This window comes from Arvicanthis niloticus, chromosome 15 (genome assembly GCF_011762505.2).
Source record: "Arvicanthis niloticus isolate mArvNil1 chromosome 15, mArvNil1.pat.X, whole genome shotgun sequence".
In the NCBI taxonomy this organism is placed as follows: Eukaryota; Metazoa; Chordata; class Mammalia; order Rodentia; family Muridae; genus Arvicanthis; species Arvicanthis niloticus.
In genome coordinates this window covers 71,498,817-71,509,771 of record NC_047672.1, presented here as the reverse complement: position 1 = coordinate 71,509,771, position 10,955 = coordinate 71,498,817, and the positions used below count along the sequence as shown (strand labels likewise).

Sequence of the window (10,955 nt, the reverse complement as noted above, 5' to 3'; positions counted from 1 at the left end):
GTAACAACTTATATCTAGGTTAGTTAATTGGGAAACATCTCTAATTTTGTGGGCATATTGTTATTGAGCATTACCAAATATATAAAACCTTTGATTAATATTTAAGCATTAGAGTCTCATTTCCTACCAGGATGGTGGGATGGTCTGGGCAAAGCTCAGCCTTGTGGAGACAGTGTGGAAGACTGGCAAAGCTATCTCCCATGCTGGCATCTCGTGAGTGGCAGGGCCGGTGTCTCTGGCTGCCTGAACCACAGCTTGTGGTCACAGGCCTTGCCTAGTCATGAACATGGTGGCCCTGATTTGCAAGATAGATTGGGTGCTGCTGTTTTAAAATATCTCCTTCAACACACACACACACACACACACACACACACACACACACACACACACAGATTCCAACTTTAGATCAACTTAGAATGTATTTCCTGTCTAAAAAATCTCCTATCAATTTTTAATTCAGTTCTAGAACCAGTTAACCAGTAGTTGTCATTGTCTCTTGACATCTTAGAATAACTCATAGTCTGAATTTCTTTGTGAAAAGGGCAGTTTCAATCACTGACAAGGAGTTGTTTAATGCCTCAGTGCTGCTGTCCAGTAAGATACAGAAAGAATTTTGCAGTGAAATCCATGCATCGACAGTGCTATGAACGACCTCATATAATGAACATTTTAAGGTCTATTCTCAGTTTTATTCAGTCAACTGTATCTAACGCAATGAAGAAGAAATAAATAATACCACTTCTCTAGGTTGAAGGTCTTTTGACTAGCATTTAGAATATCATGAAAATTTCTAATCCACTTGATTTTCCAATATATGAAGCTCATATTCAATCAGGGCCAATTTGAACCTCTTTCCATCATTAACATGGTATATTTAAAACTGCAACATAAACTGAATCCACTGATGTTACATTCTGAACAGCCTGTATTAGCAAAGGCCCCTGTGTGCCTGAACTGGATCAGCAGTAGCACCGTGTCCTAGAAGAAATGGAATATGCAACTTAGTACCTCAGAAAACATGGGGAATGTCCAGTATGCATCCATGGGTAATTTAATGATACAACAATAAATAATAACTTTCTCTACATACGTTAGTTTTTCATTATGTAGCCTGACAAAAAGTAGAATGTTTTCTTCTTATTTGTCCAAGGCAAAAATTATAGGATGCATCATTGTTACTATTATATTGAAGAAGAGAATCAGATCTTATTTCAACAATATATTTCTTATGTTCCCTCAGCATGCCCCACCTTTATGTTCCTGTCTTCAGACACACCAGAAGAGGGCATCAGATCTCACTACAGATGGTTGCTGGGATTTGAACTCTGGACCTCTAGAAGAACAGTAAATGCTCTTAACCACTGAGCCATCTCTCTAGCCCAGGTCCAACTTCTTATAAGTAAGTAGGTACCAGCACTGTCAGCCACATAAAACTTGAGTATTTTTCTAGCATAGATACATATTCTACAAATATGGATGAGAAAATTTTGGTTTAGCTTAGCTCATAGGTATTGGCATATCCTAATTGTTCCAGTAAAGAAATAAGCACATACATCGTTAAAACAGCCATAATCGTATACTGAACTGCCCCTGGATGCCTTGCCTCCTTATGGACATAGTCTAAGGAAAGGAAACAAACAGAAACCCCACACGGCCTTTTTAAACTGTTAAACTTTTATCTAAAGGAAAATAGAAGAATATCTCTCCTAACTGCTACATTTATTCTTTTAACAAAACAAAATAGGTCTTTGTTGAAATGTGGGTTGCTTTAAAGGGTAATGAAGCATGAATATTTCCAATAAAGAATGAAATTTTGAGCTTTTAACGAGTAAACAGTGAACACACAAAACTAGCACAAAAACGACTTGCCTCAACCACTTACAAGCTCTTTGCTGAGGGTCCTTGGTTTGAAATAGTTGTTCATGTCTACCACCGTGCCACCTTAGAGGTGCCTGGTGTCATCAGAATAGCTCCCCATTTCCCTCTTGAGTTCCTCTTTGTCTAAGATTCTACTCTCCTTAATCCACATACTTGGCATCTATATTTTGTTCTTTCCTAATATTATATGAATACTTACTGTTTTAGGTAAGGAATTGTGTAAAATCCTTAAAAAGAAATATTTCTTTTTTAAAATCCATAATAATATATTAAAAGAAAATAGCTACAACTATTAACATAACATTGTAAAAAAGTTGGACTGCACACTAATCCAACACAATTTATTGATTGATTGATTGATTGATTGATTGACTCAGGGAATGCTCTCAGATTTACCTCTGGAATTAGCAGACATAGATTTCAGTCATGCCTCACCAGTTCCTGATGATACCTCATTCAGTGTGTCTTCTTTATCAGAGAAAAATGCCTCAGACAGTTTGTCATTGGGGGATATGATATTGTCTGTTGGTTGCCTAACAGGTGTGGGGTTCAAGATAACTTTACTGTTTCCCAAATAGTCTTCAACTGAAAAAACACATTGTTAAACAAACACGTGCTGTGAAGGAATGGTAAGATACAATAACTACAACACAAAAGAAGCCCGTAAAATAATTGAAATGGTTTGTTTTTAAAACTTGTATAAAATCCCAGAAAATTATATTTAATTTTAACTAACTCAGCTATAAAATTTATTATATCTGATTTCTGAAAGGTTTTTTACTTATTGTATTTATTTATTTATTTATTTATTTATTTATTTATTTATTTTTGTTTTTTCGAGACAGGGTTTCTCTGTGTATCCCTGGCTGTCCTGGAACTCACTCTGTTGACCAGGCTGGCCCTGAACTCAGAAATCTGCCTGCCTCTGCCTCCCAAGTGCTGGGATTAAAGGCGTGCGCCACCACTGCCCGGCTTGCTTATTCTTTAAGAAAAATCTCAATTTTATCCAGAAATATAGAAATAAGCATATCTCAACGTTTCTGAGTTGCTAACACTTGGTTAGTTTTATTTTTGTAGCCATCACATCTTTCTTCCTACTTCATTTTCTTATTATTCATACATATTTTTACTCAGGAAAGTGGGTTAGAAATTTAAAACAGACCTAATCATATATTTAACCTGGATGAATCCTGGAATTTATTTTTCAACTCCTATGAGAATTTGAGCTAAGATAATGATTGAAAATTGAAGTGATTACTAGGATGTAATTGCAAGTTATTTGGTATTTCCCTGACACTGGAGAGAGGGGAAAATCATCTGAAAAGTCGATTCATTGTCAAAATGTCATGACATTTAAGTACACAAAAGCTGTATTTCATAAAAACACTTTTAATCTCCATTCTTGTATACAGTAAGTGATAAGCATTGATGATTCATATTCTACCATATAGGAAGTTTATATAGTTGAGTCAGACAAAATATTGCACAAATACTTCGTTTACCAACACTTACATAATAGTTTTTATATCTTAAAATTTGTGAAACAGGAAATCAAAGTATGCCATTGATATTTGGTTGTTTTTATTTAATTCTAGACATACAACTTTGCTGCAAAGTTTACCTCATTTCTATATGACACCTGCACAGAGCCAATAATAATGTGAAAAATAAAACCCCAGAGTTATAATATTTGATTGTAAATCAAAGTCCTCTGAATCTCCTTGGATGCTATTCTATGAATGCACACCTAGAATGGGCATGGTACCCAGTTGTTACTCTTAAGTACCAAATGGCAGCACACTGTACACATCTTTTTGCATCTTCCCTTCTGGAATACCAGATGATATTACTAAGGTCTGTAGATGGAAAAATACAAGTTGCTGCCTATACTCACAATGTCATATATTTGTAACTAGGTTGTGTGGAAAGATGCACGAAGCATCTAGATGACTGTCTCAAATTGTCAAGTTTCAGATGTGTTTAAGTTTCTTAACCGCAGCTATTCTGATCTCAGAATTTACTGATACCAATTTATGATTACAGAAAGGCCCTCATAAATCTCTTTAGCTCAGAAATGTCCCTTCTCATTGATATATGCAAGTAAAGTTCGTTGATGACCATTCAGTTCATCAAATGTTTGATTTTACACTGTTGCCACACAAACTCTTGGCTTTCTTGTCAGCAGAAATATTTCAGTAGTCAGCTAAACATGTCCTTTAACTGAGAGTCACGTGGTTCTTTGCAAACAACTTTTGGTATTCCTTGCTGACAAGCCAAATTCCATTCAGGGAAAAGACCACTGAGCAATAGAAGGTCAAACATTCAGATTAAGCTCTCCAGTCACATAAATTTCCCCATAAAATAAGAGTCCTTCCTATATGTAACAAATACAGAAACCATTGTTTTATGATATGGAGGATTAAGACAAATTCTCCTGTAGTCCTAGCTGGCCTTTAATTCCGGATATAGCTGAGGGTGACTTTAAGTCCTGCTGTTGCTACCTTGGTTTCCCAAATGCCAGGATGGCAGATGGACCCCACCATACCTAGGTACTGTTTCTTTTAGTATGAACACATTTCTAGTCTCGAGTCTCTCTGTGATCTTCTTAAGTATCATTGAGTTTCTCTCTCTCTCTCTCTCTCTCTCTCTCTCTCTCTCTCTCTCTCTCTGCTTCAGCTGCTGTTTATTGACATTCAGTGGGCACTATAGCAACAGGCCTGGAGACTGCAGAATACAAGGTGGAGAGTGGAGTGTCTGCAGACAGCAGTGGAGTGCACAAGGAGGGGCGGGGAGGCCAAAGCTGTTGGGAAAGCAAGTCAGGGCCAGGGCCAAAAGTCATCTACACTGGGATGACTGGGCCCCATGCCCTCAGCCCCTACTCTTGCCCTCTCCTGACACCAGGCTAGGGCTGGGAATTCTCTGGACAACTTCCTACAGGAGCAAAGTACACAGAGATGATGCTGCCCTTCTGTGAATTCCTCCTTCACCCCTGACTCAAGTAGGGCCATGAAAAATAGCTGGGCTCTATTGCATGTTTCAGAGGCATTAATTGTTCCTGGTATCCCAGCCCACCAGCGCCACACTATGGCCCAGAGTGAGCACTACAAGGGACAGGCACTACATGCATGGTGTTGGTGAAGCCAGAGCCAGGGCGCCAACCAGTCAGCACAATGACCACATCTCCAGTCTTGAAGAAGCCTCGGGCCTTGCCAACATCCATGGCCAAGTTTACACGGAGGTCAACATCCTCAGCCCAGGCATTTAGTACGGCATCTTTACACAGTACAGGGAAGATGCCACGGTACAGATGAGCCTGGGGAGCAGTCTGGGGATTGCGTGTCACAGCAATGATAGGAGCCCGAGGGCGGTACCTGGCCACTTGGTGAGCATTCCTGCCAGATTTGGTGAGCACGATAATGGCCCCACTGCAGCACTTGAAGGAGGCCTCCACAGCACCCACGGCGGCAGCTTCTGTGGGGTCGCTGATAATGGGCGCCAGGCGGTGGAGTTCCTCAAATAACTGCAAGTGGTAGATAGCGGCCTCTGCCTCTCGGGCAATCAGGTGCTGCGTGCGAACAGCTTCCAGAGGGTAGTTCCCCTTGGCTGTTTCTCCAGACAGCATGATGCAGTCTGCCCCATCGAGGACTGCATTGGCCACATCGCTGCCTTCAGCACGGGTGGGGCGTGGCTTCTTGATCATGCTCTCCAGCATCTGTGTGGCACAGATGACAGGCTTCCCGGCGCGGTTGCATCGGCCGATCATCATCTTCTGAGCCAGGAAGACCTTCTCTGCAAGAATCTCAATGCCCAGGTCACCACGAGCCACCATGATCCCATCTCTGGCCTCCAGAATCTCATCAAACCTGCGGATACCTTCATGGTTCTCGATTTTGCTGATAATCTTGATGTTCTTCCCCTTCTCTCCCAGGACCTTCCTAACTTCATGCATGTCGGCTGCCTTGCGGATGAAAGATGCAAACACCATGTCCACATCCTGTTCCACCCCAAACTTCAGGTCCTGGATGTCCTTTTCTGACACGGCGGGGAGGTCCACAGCAGCGCCGGGCAGGTTCACACCCTTCTTGCTGCCCAAGGAGCCACCATTCTCCACCTCTGTCACCAGGAAGTCAGCACCTTTCTCCTTCACCTGCAGTGAGATGAGCCCATCGTCCACATAGATCTTGCTGCCCACCTCCACCACCTTGCAGATGTCCTTGTAGTCCAGTCACAGGATGTTCTCATCACACTTCTCCATGTAGGCGTTGTCCAAGGTGATCTTCCGAGTGGCTCCCTTCTTCAGCTCCACCTCTGCAGTGCCACTGCCCTTGATGAGTCCAGTCGGGATCTCAGGTCCCTTTGTGTCCAGAGCCACTGCCATGGGACGGTAGGGAATGGGATTAGATGCAAAGCTCTCTGTGGCCGCTCGCATGTCCTTAATGGTCTCTGCATGGTACTCATGGGTTCCATGAGAGAAATTCAGCCGAGCCACATTCATTCCAGACTTGATCATCTCCTTCAGCATCTCCACAGACCGGGAAGCAGGGCCGATGGTACAAATGATGCCGGTGTTACGGGCTGTGATGGGCGCGGAGTCAATGTCCAGATGGCACATGTGCTCCAGGAAGGTGTCAGCCATGGCTGCGTGGAGCTACTGGGTCTGAATGAAGGCAGTCCCTGCTTCTCTGTGTGGCTTCGGCATGGCTCCTGAAGTCCTGGATCTCGGGTGTACTTCGGTTCCTGCTGCAATACCTAAAGCGGACGTCTGTGGGTCAGGACGCGTCGCTGCTGTGCCTGAGTTTCTCTTTAAACTTAAACTGCTTCAGTTTAAGACTATTTCTAGTTGGTTTTCATTAGAGTAAATGCAGGTGAGTCTTTTCTATGTGTTTTAATGCACAAAATTTTATTTTTTACATCTTAGAGATGTGTCACTACATTCAAAAAGATCCTGGAGCTCTTGCTATAGGAAAGATATTGTGGTAGACACTGGATTTTTAAGCAATCTATGGACTATAAAAAGAGTTATTGCAACTGGGTACTAGGACACATAGTGATAACTCTAGCACTGGGAAGGCTGAGGAAAGCTGGCCTTCAAAACACAAAGAAACATTTCCTGTTAACCTTTTTATGTCTATTAATATAAGTTTTTCAACTAGCAGTTGTAATTGATTTACGGATTCTTATAGATGATTCTTAGAAAGAATCTGTATTACATCTGTAATTTTGGGAGGATGCATACATTGTTCTATTATTCCTATTTAAAGTTTCATTAAAACAGAAGTTTCATTATAACAGTCTGGTTAGGACTACTTTTATCCTGGTGATTTTCTTCTAGCCATAGGATTATAGCTTTTATGAACACAGGACTTAAACTATTTAAAAATACTAAATGGCAGTGTTGTTTGGGGGTTTTATTGTTGTTTTTTGTTGTAGCCTTGTTTTTTGTTGTTTTAACATTTGTTCCTTTTATAAAATGTAAGACTTACCCCTTTGTTGAATCTCTTTTTTTTTTTTTCGTGATTTTACACAAAGGACTTTGAGATATAACAATTATAAAACATGTCAGAAAGAAAACATCGTTAAAATTTTCAAACAGGTCCTTTATACAAGAGTTCTCTATAAAATTCATCAGTGTTAAAAGACATTGGATTGCATGTAAGGCATGTTCAGTTGTCATTAGAATTATTTTTGTTTTGTTGAAGACTTTTCTCTCCTCTGGTATCTGGCATGTTCAGGGTATCTGTTGTTTTCCCAGCATCTCTTGGCACCATTCTGAGACCTGCCCTCATCTCCTTTATGGCCAGAAAGCTTTCTCCTCCTCTCCCTTGAGTTGGAGTAGATTTTTATTCTAACATTATCACTGTCTTGATTTCTGCTTCTTTGTTTCTCATTCTCAGAAAAAGAAACTCTTCTCTCTGGCCCCTTTTTTTGGCTCCCCATGCTTTTCTTGTGGCTCTCGGTGTGAGCCTTGTTGGGAGGCCATTACCAGCTCTGCTGTAACTACTCTCATGGCTTCTGTCCTCCATGTGCTTTGCTAGGGGATCTTGCCACGCTGCATCTCAAGAATTCTGAGCTCGGTGTCTTTCAGACCTAGCTTTCTCAGTCCTTCCTTCCTAGTGCCTTTGGTTCTCCCTACCTCCACCTCGCCTCCAGTCACTTGCCTAGTGGCCCCTGGCTAACTTATCTATTTCTTTGCCTCTGGCCTTTCCTTGTCTCTTCTTTCTTGTACCTTTAGCTGAGGCAGAGCTCAGATTGCTGGAGGAGCAGGAGGAGGATGAGGAGCAGAAGGAGGAGGAGGAGGAGGAGGAAGAGGAGGAGTCAGAGTCAGAGGAGTGGAAGTCCCTTGCTTCACTGGAGGGCTCTGAGCTGTTCTCTCTGCTGTCAGAAGCAGAGTCAGAGAAATCAGACGCCAAGGAAGATTCTGAAGATGAAGATGTCAGTGCAGGCTTCTTTTGCTCAGCTCTGGCTTCTGGCCTACAAATGAATGACCTTGGGCATATTTTTCAGATGTTCTTGAAGTTCATCCACCAAACCTCCGAGGCCAGTGGATGTGAAGAAGTTAATAGCAAACCAGGTGTTGCGTGGGTTGTCTTGGGGTAACAGTCCTTCAAAGAGTGGCTGAAGAGTTTCATTTTTTAACCTTGCATTCAGTTTAGGAAGACCCATGTTCCTGGAAGAAGATCTTGACAAAAAACCTACTAGATGATGTCGTGGTCTCTTCACTCAGCTTTATACATCCGAGAACACTCCATGGAAGCGAATCTGTGTACAAAAGGTGAGCAAGCATCTTAGCAACATTTCTCAATTTGTTTGTCTCTAAGCGATGGATGGTGTCGTACTGTTCTTTGACTATACTTTCAGATGATTCCATGTATTCTTTTTTTCAGCATACAAAACTGCCCAGCTAACAAGCCAAAAAAAAAAAAAAAGTTCATAGGTCCTTTGTTGGGCACAGCAGTCAAGTATCATGTTGCAGAGTTCCTTCCTTTGGCTCTCAGCAGACTCCATCTTCAGCAACTTGTGTGCACATTCTTCAAAGTCTAAACTTGACTGAATGGCAAGATAGATTGTGCGGCGGAATGAGACTAGGTTGATTTCTGTTTGGTCATGAATAGTTACTTTTTGTCCTCCTTCTTCTTCTTCCCCTTCTCCCTCCTCCTCTTCCTCCTCCTCCTTTTCCTCCTCCTCCTCCTCTTCCTCCTTTTCCTCCTCCTCCTCCTCTTCTTCCTCCTCCTCTTCCTCCTCCTCCTCACTACTTCCAGCTTCTTGGTCTGTGCTTGGATCACTGTCTCCTTCATCCAGGATTTCTTTTTTAATAGCCTTGTACTTCTCTTCATCCTCCATAAAATGAGGATCCATCTTGAAAACGTTAAGAACATCTTCTGGCTTGTAGTCATCCTCCAGGGAGAGCACATGTGTAAACTGACCGTCCACTTCCACTAAATCAAGTCCTTCATCCTTCTGTACAGCAGCCATCGCTTCAGTCATGTACTGGACTCTTTTGTTTATCTCAGACTCGTGTAGAATGTTTCTCAGGCAGTTAAAGATTGCATTGATTCCTCCTGGCAACACTTGGGTTAATTTGAGACCACACTCCTTGAGGAAGCCGATAGCTACTTCAACACTGTCCTCTGTTGATCTCTCTAGGAGCAAAGTGAGCATCTCCAGGCACAGAACCTCATGTGCCACATTTTGGTTAATAAGATGTGTCACAAGTTTGGAAGCAGTCAGGCAAAGTTGCTTGTCATTCCTTCGATATCCTTTCTGAAAATTCAAAATTAGTCTCTTGAGGACTAACTCTCCAGTCTGTGGGAATTCTGAGTTGATGATTGCCACCAAAGCCGCATAAATGTGAGTGAAGATGGAGAAGCACTCTGTGCTTGCAGAACAGATCTGGACAGCAGTCCTCTCCCTCTGACAATGTTCTCTTGAAGGAGCTCTTGGATAATAATACTGGAGATGTTGGAGATGTTGACCTTGTTGATGAGACCATTGATTGATTTCTTCAGAGCCTCCCAGCTCATCCTCTGGTACGCTAAGCTGTTTTTATCTGTAATCTGCTCCTGCATCCTCCTGAGCTTTGTGGGAGGAATACATGCTCCCCCAGTGCGGGTGAGCAGCGGAGCCAGCTCATCCTCTTTCTTCTTCTTCCTCTTCTTCTTCCTCCTCCCCCTCCCCCTTCCTTCCCCCTCCTCTTCCTCTTCCTACCCCTCCCCCTCCTCCCCTTCCCCCTTCCTTCCTCCTCCTCCTCTTCTTCCTCCTCCTCCCCTCCCCCTTCCTTCCTCTTCCTCCTCCTCTTCCTCCTCCTCTCCCTCCCCTTCCTTCTTCTTCCTCCTCCTCCTCTTCTTCCTCCTCCTCTTCCTCCTGCTCCCCCCTCCCCCTTCCTTCCCCTCCTCTTCCTCCTCTTCCTCCTCCTCCCCCTCCTCTTCCTCCTCCTTCCCCTCCTCCCCCTCCACCTTCCTTCCCCCTCCTCTTCCTTCTCCTCTTCCTCCTCCTCCTCCTCTTCTTCTTCTTTTTCTTCTTCTTCTTGAATTTTCTACTTGTCCGATTCTCATGTAGCAGTTGCCTTGTACCAGGTGACTATCATAGTACTGTGTTCATATATAGTGCTTGTGTTTGTAGACTCATGTTTTACCTAATAATGGCCATGGCATTTAGATATGCCAAGGAGAAGCCATAAAGTGTTTTCTTTAAATGAGAAGTTGAAAGTCCTTGACTTAATGGGAAAAGAAATACTGTCTTGTCAATGTTGCTAAGGTTTGTGCTGTTTTGAAATGTATCTCCTTCAGATAAAGGGCAACTAATTCCCCTGCTCTCTCTTTCTTTCTCTGTTTATCTGAGATGAGGTTTTGCTCTGTAGCCCAAGCTGGGCTGGTACTCACTCTGTGGCTCACACTGGCCTTAGAGTTGAAGCACTTCTCATCGGTCTCCCCAAGTGCTGAGATTTCAGGTGTGAGCCCCCAAACTCAGTATTCTATTGGCTTCTCAGTGCTGTGAACTAGTGTTCCAAGGACACACTCAGAAAATAAGGAGTTTCTCGGATGACCTGCTCCCCTCTCCCTGTTTGTATCTGGGATAAT

General features: G+C 42.7%; 2 pseudogenes; both read right to left on the bottom strand.

The window, feature by feature from the left end:
- Positions 1 to 4,934: 4,934 nt before the first annotated feature.
- Positions 4,935 to 6,577, bottom strand: LOC117720999 (pyruvate kinase PKM pseudogene; annotated as a pseudogene).
- Positions 6,578 to 7,557: 980 nt separating this feature from the next.
- LOC117720494 (pre-mRNA-splicing factor CWC22 homolog pseudogene) lies at positions 7,558 to 10,040 on the bottom strand (annotated as a pseudogene).
- Positions 10,041 to 10,955: the final 915 nt, after the last annotated feature.